Below are 11,337 nucleotides of genomic sequence, written 5' to 3'. Positions count from 1 at the left end.
AGGATTTGGCTATAATTTTCCAACACATTCATCGACAACTGTAAAATCCCCGAGTCTGTCTTGTGCTAAAGTGTGGAAAATAAGCTGTATGTTCATTAGAACTCCCATTAAGTAGCAGATATGAGCAGGAAGTCAGGAGGTTTAAAATTTGCCCTATACAGGAAGTCCATGGCCCTTCAAATCCAGTGGCCTGTATTTAACAACCCCTAACAATACAACACTAGGATCATGCATGTATAATGGAGCTCCCCTGTTGTGCACGGCAGACATAATAAATTACGTCTTGATCGCTACAGTAATTGGCTTATGCCCTAACGCTTGAGATTTGATTATTCTAACATGTATAATTATTAGTTATTATAGGAATAAAATGAGACATCTTTTTTAAAAACACAGCTATAATAACTCCTCGACTCTCATTTTATGGGGCAAGGTGAAAAAATGACCATTGGTTTTCACTATAACAATTTCATTAATTTCTCTTAAATCTCAACCTTTCACCTACTCAACAAAGATCCTCTATCGTCAAGATATTCCTGTCATATCCTATGGCTCCATCACTAGCTACATAGGATCAGAACCAGATCCTCTTCTGATGGATCTGGTGGAGAAAATGGTCTTTAGAAAGCATTTCTTTTTCCAGATATGTTTCTTGACATTGTTAAGCTTTCCTTGTGAAACATTTCAAGAGAAAAGTCTTTTTCCTCTTTATTTAGAAATGTTATAGAAATAAAATTTCTAATAGAGTATACAGCATAGTGTTTCTTGACAAGTTCTGTCTTAGAGGGAAAAGCATTTGCTAAATAGCGTATTTCAATTTTTAAACAAAATTAACGTAGCATAAAAAACTGAAAATTGTTGATCTGATAAAGGTGCTCACTTCAGGACTTCCAGCAGGAGCTGTGAGCTTAGAGCTTCAGCAGCCTTCCTTAATGCCTTGGTTTACTGCTTACAAAGCACCTCCACATGCTTCCTTCAGCACTCACCCATGCTGTGAGGTGGTGCAGCCTCCACTGACCAGGGAGCAAACAGACTCCGGGCTGGATCTCATGTGAGACCCCACAATCAGTTATGGCAAGTCCAGAATGTGGCGAGACCTCAGGAGTGCTCTCCACTCTGCCACTGCCACCCTCCTCAGCTGACAAGTTATTAATTCTTGGCTATTCTGGAAACTGACTCCACTGATACACTGTTGACTGATAAATATTGACTTTCCTAATATCGAGAAATGCTGATTACCTGAGTTATAACGGAAACATCTATGTACAAATCAGATTTAATGTTGAAAACTAGCCCCAAGAAACACATTATGATATTATCTCCAGGATTAGTTGGCTAGAAAGCAAGGTAAATATGATTGGGACTGTGTTTCTTGGTGCTAGAAATTTCCAGTAGACTCTGTTGCAATAAGAGAATGAATTGTTTCTCATAGAATCCAGACTTTATGGAGCCATGGAGGCTGGATGAACCCCCAGAACTATTGCCCTGAGATAATCCTTAAACCAGAAATATTCCCTGAAGTCTTCTTAAAACCAAACAATAGTTAACTAGTAGAGAATGACTGCCTTGAGCATTGTGCTCTTTTAAGATCTATCTATATGGGATCAAATTGACAACAACTACTCAAAAGATTAAATAGTGAACCTAGGGGGCAGTGAGTTTATGTTAATGGAGGAGGAACAACTCAAAAGAGGGTGAGAATGGTTGCACAACTTGAAGAATGTAATCAGTATCACTGAATTGTACATGTAGAAATTGTTGAATTGGTGTGTGTTCTGCTATGTATATTCTCAACAACAAAAATATAAAAGAGGATGAATCATAAATGGCTGAATGTTGTGTATGTAAGTTCATGAGAATTCTAAGGGACTTCGGAATGCTGTAATATCTAGGTACTATTTTACCACTGTGAGGCACTGGTAGTTGAGTGGTAGAATTCTTGTCTTCCATGTGGGAGACCCGGGTTTGATTGCCTGGCCAATGCACCTCATGCGCAGCCACCACCTATCCCTCAGTGGAGGCTTGTGTGTTGCTATACGATGTTGCTGAGACAGACTAGGAAGGAAGGCCTAGTGATCTATTTCCAAAAATCAATCGCTGATAAGCTCCATGGATCACAATGGTCCAATCTGCAACAGATCATGGGGGTGGTGCAGAACTGGGCAGCATTTCGTTTCATTGTGCATGGGGTCACCCTGAGTTGGGGGCCAACTCTATGGCAGTTAGCAACAACATTTTACCACTGGGAGTCCCTGGGTGGTGCAAATGGTTAACATGCCTGGCTGCTAACCAAAAAGCTGGCAGTTCGAGTCCACCCAGAGGTGCCACAGGAGAAAGGTCTGGTGATCTGCTTCCAAAAAATTGGCTGTTGTAAACTCTATAGAGCACAGTTTTACTCTGACACATGTGGGGTCGCCTTGAGTCGACTCAACAGCAACTGGTTGGTTGGTTATTTTACCACTGACACCAGGCTTGGCATGATACCAAGCACTAGAGATACTAGTTCTTTACTACATGCCACTGCACAGTTTCAGGCATCAGGTACAAAAAATGTAATTCTCCATGGGAGAATGGATAAGAGTTGGGACTTGACATCTGAGGAGGGGGTTACCTTACAGAGAAAGGAGATGGGAGGTCACTGGAGGCAGAGAACAGAATAAGCAAGTGTGGTGGTAGCACACCATGTGGCATGTTCAGGGATTGGGGTAGTTCAGTATTGCCAAAGTGCAGGGAGAAAGTGACAAAAATAGCTGAGATGAGAAAGGCTGTTTGGGGCCAGGTCATTCAGGATCATTGAATACCCGTCTAAGCATTTGGAACTTTAAATCCTAGTAGACTAAGAGTCTTGAGATACTTTAAAATATATAGGTGACAAGAACAGATCTAAGTTTTAAAAAGACCACACTGGGCTTCCATTTAAACAAGACAATTGAACACATATGTGGCTCATTCCATTTTTCAGTGACAGTCACTACGATAGATCCCCTTGCACCTGCTCTTCTTACAATGTGACTTTGACAGTCCCCCGTGGGGTCTATATCCCCTCCCCTTGAACCTAGCAGACTTTTGTGACTACCTCCACAAGTAGCAAACAGAGGAAGTGACTCTGATTTCTGGGGATAGATCATTAAAATACCACCTTATTCTCTTGAGAAGGTCCCTAGGTAATGCAAATGGTTTGCACTTGACTACTAACCTACGGATTGGCAGTTCAAACACACTGAGTGGAAGAAAGTCCTAGTGATCTGCTTCCATAAAGATTACAGCTAAGAAAACCCTATGAAGCAGTTCTACTCTGTAACACATGGGGTCAGCATGAGTAGGAATCAACTTGGCAGTAAGGGAATTGAGTTTGGTTTATTCTCTTGGGACACTGGCTCTTGGAATGCATCCACCATGTTATGAGGAAGCCCAGGCCACATGGAGAGGCCACCTGTAGGTGTTCAGGCTGACAGCCAACATCAACTGCTAGACACGTAAATGAGGAAGACTGTCAGATAACTCAAGCTCCAGCTGCTATCTGACCACAACCATGAAACCTCAAGAGAACCACTTATTTGAGCCCCCACTAGGACTGCAAGACAGTAATGATTGTTGGTTTTTAACTCACTAAGTTTTCGGATGATTTGTTTTGTAATAGATAACATGAAAACATGCATTTCTTGGCTTCCTCCCAAACCCCACTAAAAGGACAGACAGAACCCACAATGGCAAAGAGAATGGGAGAGGCAGCACAAGGTATGGGAAATGTCAACCCATTTTTTGAAGATAGAACATGTGTGGACAAGTGGCAGCTGACTTGGCAGAAAAGAAAGCTAAAACCAAAGTGCCTGCAGAGAGGGATGCCATGAGACACAGCTGTTTGGGGCCCCTGACCCAGGAGAGGCTCAGAAACTGGAGGCGCAGGGTCTCGGAAGGCCAGCGTGTGGGTTGGGGCTGAGAACAGGAGGATTTGTTGAGTCTATGTTAGGAATCTTGCTACCCTCAGATTCCCTATACAGACAAGTGACTGCCCTTCCCCTACCCTGACAGGAGATAGTTTTATTCTCTGGAAAAAGCAGCTGGGGACTCAGGGACACCAGGCATAGTGAGAGCAGGGGTAAGATACCTCACTGAAAACAGGAAGACTGAGTCTAAGAAGATATTGGTGGTTCAGTGGTAGAATTCTTGCCTTCCATGCAGGAGACCCAGGTTCGACTCCCGGCCAGTGTACCTCATGAGCAGCCACCACCCGTCTGTTAGTGGAGGTCTGCATTGCTGTTATGCCTAACAGGTTTCAGTAGAGCTGCCAGACTAAGATGGACTAGGAAGAAAGGCCTAGTGATCTACTTTTGAAAATCAGCCAGTGAAAACCCTATGGATCACAATGGTCCAATCTGCAACTGATCATGGGGATGGTGCAAAACTGGGCAGCATGCTGTTCCGTTGTGCACACGGACACCACCAGTTGGGGGACTCTGCCTCCTTACCCTTGCTCAGCATCCAGAATGTTGGAGGCCAGGCTTAACACACCCCTACCCTCAACCCTTTGTAAGAGACTGTAAAATTCAACTTGTATTTCCTGCTTGCCAATTTCCCTCCCTGTGACAGATAAAAATGTATGCTCAGTAGAAGTAATCAAAATTCTTAATGACTTCAAAGGTATTTTTATTAGAAGACTACCACTGAAAGACGTTCTAGTCTTGAGGTGTCTGTACAAGGCCCACTGTGGAGAACTATTAATGAGCTGGCTTAGGAATTCAGATTTTATGATTGGCCAGAGGTTCCAAACTGGTAGCATAAGGCCCAGACTTACATAATATGCTATGTGGCCTGCACAGTTTAAAAACCATTTGAGGCAGCTGCCAATATTTTTGAGATTTTACCTTTAAAAATCTATTTTTCTGGCTTCTCCTGAGAAATCAGATCCACCACCTCCACATTCCAGGTGCTGAGGAGGGGGTGACCCTTTGAGGTCTTGCGCTCTCCAGACCGCACCATTTAACATCCGAATGGCGGTTACATCTGGTTATGAGCCTCAAGTGAATTACATGTCTGACACCCCTCCTCCCCTGCGAGGTATCTGAGTTTTCACCCCTGCCCTAAGCAATGTGGAATCAGTAAAGAACTAGTTAGGGACAGGAATGGCTGTTTTAGAAGCTCAGGCAGCAGTGTGAAGTGTGGATGGGGGGGGCGGGTAGCAGGTCAAGACTGGTGTCTCAGTTATCTAGTGTTGCTATAACAGAAATACCACAAGTGGATGGTTTTAACAAAGAGAAATTTATTTATTCACAGTAAAGTAGGCTAAAAGTCCACATTCAGAGTGTCAGCTCCAGGGGAAGGCTTTGTCCCTCTGTCGGCCTTCTCATCAATCTTCCTCCGGGACTAGGAGCTTCGCCACGCAGGGACCCTGGGTCCAAAGGATGCACTCTGCTCCTGGCACTGCTTTCTTGGTGGTATGAGGTTCCCCCCCGCCCCCCCCTTTTATATCTCAAGAGATTGCCAAGTCTTGTAGACTTGAGTCCTGCCTTACTAACACAACTGCCACCCATCCTCCCTCATTAACATCATAGAGGCAGGATTTAAAACATACAGGAAAATCACACAATACCAGGAATTATGGCCCAGCCAAATTGAGACACACATTTTTGGGGAGACATAATTCAATCCATGACAACTGGTTAGGAAACTGTGGCAGTGGGACAGATAAGGACCTAATGAGGGAATAGTGGGAGTGTGAGGAGTCACAGAATTTGAGGGTAGACTCAATAGGATTTGGTGTCATTTGGACCCTCCCCTCTATTTGGGTTGACAGTGCACTGGGGCTGCTGCAGGTCAGAAGCCTTAAGGCTGCATTCCCATTCTCCTCAAGGTAAAAGGCAGGATCCAAAGCCAAGTGGAGAAGAGGGGGAAAGGCTTCTCCAAGGAACCTGTGGCTGCAAGGTCCATTTTCTAGCCTTCAGCAGACCGTGGAATGGAAATAATCTCCTTTTAGGAACTCAAGGAACACCACTATTTCACTTCCAGACTTTCTTAGTGTGAAAGCCAGGCAGTCCTTGGTGGGCTAGCTCTTGAGGTGGTTATTGGACTAGTAGAGAAGCTGCCAGGTCCCATGATTGAGAGCTCTTAGGTAGGCAACATTTAAAAATAAACAAAAAGACCCTTCACAGCAACCTATACTCTGAAACAGGGGATCACGGGCAAGTGCGTTTTTCTGATAGTCTAATTTTCCGCTACATGCTCAAAAGGGTTCATGCCCTCCCAAAAAATCAAGAGCTACCGCTCTAAGGTGTTTGAGCCAAGTACAACTTGGAAATAACACCTTCTCAAAATTCAGGAAAGCCCAGGCCAGAGATTAAAGGGGTATGACTGAGTAAAAGCTAGTCTGGACCTGTGGGAGGGCACTAGCAAACGCTCTTTCCCAGTGTCCCTGTGGTCCAGGACCACCAACCCACCACAGCAACAGCCTTTTCCTTTTCTCTTCTTGAGAACAAGGGTCCTTCTGAGCTGCACTGGTCTGTGATAAGGGCTTGTCAACTCTGCAGAGAATTAAGGAGGTGGGTGTGGGTGGAAGACGGTTTTCTCCCTGTCAAGAGTTCCCAAGGACAGAAGGAAAGAAATAAGCAAAAATAACTATAACAAATGCTCCACCACTTGCCAGCCAGGTGACCTTGGAGACGTCATCCTCCCTATTTAGGCCTCGACTTCTTCAGCTGTAAAACACCCACCTCACAGGGTTATTGTGAAGATTAGACAAGATAACATGTAAGTTTAAGCAACACACAATCTGGTATTCAGAGATTACATCTGTTCACATTTCAAATTCTTAAAAATAAGGCAAGTAACAATTTAAAAAAAAAAAACTTTTATTGTGCTTTAGGTGAAACTTTACAGCACAAATTAGTTTCTCATTCAAAAACTTAATACACAAATTGTTTTGTGACATTGGCTGCAATAATCCCCACGTTGTGTCAGCACTCCTCCCCTTTCTTTTTCCACAGAGTTCCTCATGTCCATTTGTCCAGTTTTCGTCTCTTCCTGCCTTCTCGCCTTTGCTTTTGGGCAGGTGTTTCCCATTTGGTCTCATATACTTGACTGAACTAAGAGGCACATTCCTCACGTTACTGTTTTATAGGCCTGTCTAATCTCTGGCTGGAGCCTTGGTGGCAGTGGTGTAAGCATTTGTCTGCTAACCTAAAAGGTTAGCAGTTCAAATCCACCAGCTGCTCCTTGGAAACTCTATGGGGCAGTTCTACTCCGTCCTATGGGGTCGCTATGAGTTGGAAACAACTCGACGGCATGGGTTATAAGTTTTTATCAGTTAATCTTTGACTTCAGGAGTGGTTTCAGTTCTTAGCAGGGTGTCTGGGGGCCATAGTCTCGGTGGTTCCTCCAGTCTCTGTCAAATCAGTTAAGTCCGGTCTTTTTGTGAATTTGAATTTTGTTCTACATTTTTCTCCGGCTGTCTGGGGCCCTCTACTGTAATCCCTGTCAGAGTTGTCCGTGGTGGTAGCTGGGCACCATCTAGCTCTTCTAGGCTTAGGCTGGTGGAGGCTGTGGTTCATGTGGTCCATTAGACCCATGGACTAATATTTTCCTTGTGTCTTGGTTTTCTTCATTCTCCTTTGCTCCAGACAGGATGGGAGCAATAAATGTATTTTAGGTGTCAGTCTGCAAGCTTTGAAGACCCCAGACATGACTCGCCAAAGTAGGATGCAGAACATTTTCTTTATAAACTATGTTATGCCAATTGACCAAGATGTACCCTGAGACCATGGTCCCCAGCCCTCAGCCCCAGTAACTGGGTCCCTCAAGGTGTTCGGATGTGTCTAGGAAGCTTCTATGACTTTGCCTTGGTCAAGTTGTGCTGACTTCCCCTATATTGTGTTGTCTTTCCCTTCACCAAAGTTACCATTTGTTTACTATCTAGTTAGAGATTTCCCTCCCCATCCCTCCCCTCCCTCATAACCATCAGAGACTGTTTTTTTTTCCTGTGTGTAAACCTTTTCTTAGTTTTTTATAGGAAACAGCAATTTTATGAGTTTAAAAGTTTATTTTATAAAATTACATAATTATACAAACCCTATAAACAGAAGTCTTAAAAAATTATTAGTATATACAAGTACTTGTTCAAAATAAAGCATAAACTATTACAGAAAAAACACATTTAAAATAATCTTAAATAGCAAAAAACGTGTTTACTCTGTGCTAGGTACAAAATCAAACTGTAAGATATAGTTCCTGCTTTCAAAGAGTTCAAAGACTAGCAGGAGAGACAGACAAGCCAGTCAATGATTGAACAGAACAGATGGGTGAGTGTTGTGAAAAAGACCTGCCCAGAGGACCAAGGGGGCAGAGGGAACACCTGGGTCTCACCGGAAGAGCACTGTGCAAAGAGCCAAAAGCCCCAAGCTCACATGCCAACTCAGGGAGGTCACCAAACCTTGTCTTCACTGAGCTAATAATCTGTAAAAATGGGGACAATGAAATGAAAATTATTCACCATACACTGTTGCTGGGAAAAACAGTCACTCAACAGATGCCCATTTCATACCCACTCTGTACCAGGTACTGTCTAGAATAGAGAGGGACAAGGCATATCCTGATACAAGGCTCACAGTCTGGGCAGGTGGTCAGATAAAGCATACGTACACAGGGCTTGGTAATGCCAGATATATCAGCAGTCCCACCAGCCCACTGTCCCTGTGAATGAAGAATCTCCAGGTGCGGTTAAAGAGTTTAAAAAAAAAAAAAAACTTCTAAAGTGCACTTCAAAAAATGAAACAGTAAAAGCTCTTATTTTTTTTGCCACACATTTGAAATTAGACAGTGACTCAGGCCTGGGGGAGCATCAGAATTACCTGTGATGCTTGGTAGACATGCTGGTGGCAAACTCTGCCCAAAGCTTACGGGGCCTGGCAATTCTGAAGTGCACCCCTAGTCAAGAAACGTTTATTTTAAAAGCTGATAAGATGACTTTAAAAGCACTGTTCATGCAAATATAGATGGTTCTCATCAATAGGAACTCACTAACAGAAACAAGGTGAGAGTATAGCTAGTGTAATACAACTAGTATTATATCCATCAAATGTTAAATAAAATTAAGAGTTCTCACTAAAAAGACTTCCAGTGAAAACACAGGTCCCTAGATGGTACAAATGGTTTGCATTCGACTACTAACCTAAAAGTTAGCAGTTAGAACTCACCCAGTAGGACCACGGAAGAAAACACCTGCTGATCTGCTTCTGTTAAGATTACAGCCAAGAAAACCCTATAGAACAGTTATATTCTGTTACACATGGGATCACCATGAGTTGGAATCCACTTGTAGGCAAAGGTTTTTTTTTTTTTTTTTTTTTTTTTTAAGTGAAAACACAATAGAGCCAAAAAAAAACCGCACTGTGGCAGCACAGACCTCAGCTTTGGGAGGGCTGTTATCAGCGGATACTGTATGCAATTTCGATATGTGTGCTCATGCATCTGTTTTCAGAAGAAGAAAAGCTGCTCCAAGCAATCAAGATTATCAGCCCTTAAGCAGCTAACCTTTATCTGAAAACTTACTACTATTAAAATAGGGCAAACAAATGCAGCATACTTTACTGCATGACTTAAATGTCAAAAGGACAAGCCAGAGCCGGGCTTCACTTCCTGCACCTGAAACATGGGACCTCAGTTCCCCCACCTCAGTAAAATGAAAATCATAGTGCCCCATTCAGAGTTGCTGAGTATAAAATGAAAGAAATCAGAAAAATACAAGCCATCATAGAAACGTTAATTACTGTTTAATATGAGTGAATTTTTATACTACATATGAGTATCATTTAACACTAAAAAGTTAGTTTTTGAAAGAGTACACAGCTGCAAAACATTCCATGTTTGCAAAGATTTACCATAAAAATACTGTTACTTCAAGCACATCACTCCACCTTTTTGGGTCTCAACCAACTCACCCGTAAAACAGGGAAAACCTTCCTGCTAGAAGAAGATCCCACCATATCATCTCTGGAGGCCCCTTCCAGCTTCAGGATCTGTGGTTCACTATGATGTTACAAATTCAGCTTTTCTCCCACTTACTTCCTTGCAAGGTGAGAACAAGGAAGAAGCGAAAATGTGTGTGTTGTGTGTTAAAGAATTTTCTATCAAGTAGAAATACTCAAAGTTAGGGGTACCCTGATAAAAGCCCAAACAGCTATTGTTTAAGAAAAAAGGTTAATCCATCCATCTTAAAAGTATTTATTCACAATAAATAAGAAAAGTGAGAAATAAATCAATTAGCACAGGATCTGCAGCCTACAAAGCATCGAGATCAAGGAGAGTCTAGCGTAAATACTTCAGGGCATCTAAATAAACACCTTCCCAGGCAAGTCAAAACCATAAGTTGGAAAAAAAAAAAAAAAAAGAGCGAAATATCTAAGGAACACCCGCAGCGGCAAAATCCGTAAGCTAAAGAGACGCAACTTTCTTTACATTTAAGCAATTTTGGTAAAAGGTGCTTTACAGACACTTATGTAGTTACTGTTTATTTACTACTGTACTTTCAAATCGCGAGGAGAGGCACGGAAATACAAGATCCGAGTATACTGTTAATTGAGACCATAAATAATACGTTTCGGAGAGTTTCAACACTTTACCTGACATTGCCAGAAACTGGCGCACCCAGGGACCTTTAAAACCTGAATGAAAAACCATATGCACCAAACAAGGCGCCAAAAGTTCAATACCTACACAGTAACCACGCATTTCCGACCTATAAGCACCCCGCTGTGTGGCTGCGGGGATCTATCGCGCCCGTCGGGCCCTCGCTTCTCCCACAAACCCTCCCAGACCTTGGCGGGAGGCCGGGGCGGAGGCTGTCACGGCGAGAATCCCGTTCGCACCTGGCCTCACCGTCCCTCGGGCGAGGCTGGCTTGTAAACAGATAACGGTACCCAGTGTTGTCAGGTTTTTAAGACGACCAATCCTTTGCCCGGAAAAACCTGTGGGCCGCACGCGCCGCAAGTCTCAGCCTCTAGATAAAGCGCCCTGGAACGGCAAGCGCGGCGAAGGCGGGACGCGAGCCCCGAGGCGAGCCGGGCCCCCAGCCCGTGGGCCTTGTGGCCCGAGCGCCGGCCGCTGCGTTCCGGTGCGCGCGCGCGCCTCAGCCAATCGCGTGCTCGCCCGCCCCCCGCGGCCGCGGCGAGGCTGGCGCTGGGAAGAGGAAGAAGAACATTCGCCCTCCTCCTACCAGCGCGCGGGCGGCGGCGGCGGCGGCGGCGGCACCGGGGTCACGAACTCTGACCTTTCACTGACAAAAACAATAACAAACCCCCCCTTTCCCGGGACCTCTGCGGCGCCCCCGGGCCCGCCCCCGCCGCCTCC

Source organism: Trichechus manatus, unplaced genomic scaffold (genome assembly GCF_000243295.1).
Source record: "Trichechus manatus latirostris isolate Lorelei unplaced genomic scaffold, TriManLat1.0 scaffold00001, whole genome shotgun sequence".
In the NCBI taxonomy this organism is placed as follows: domain Eukaryota; kingdom Metazoa; phylum Chordata; class Mammalia; order Sirenia; family Trichechidae; genus Trichechus; species Trichechus manatus.
Note: the sequence above shows the minus strand (reverse complement) of the source record.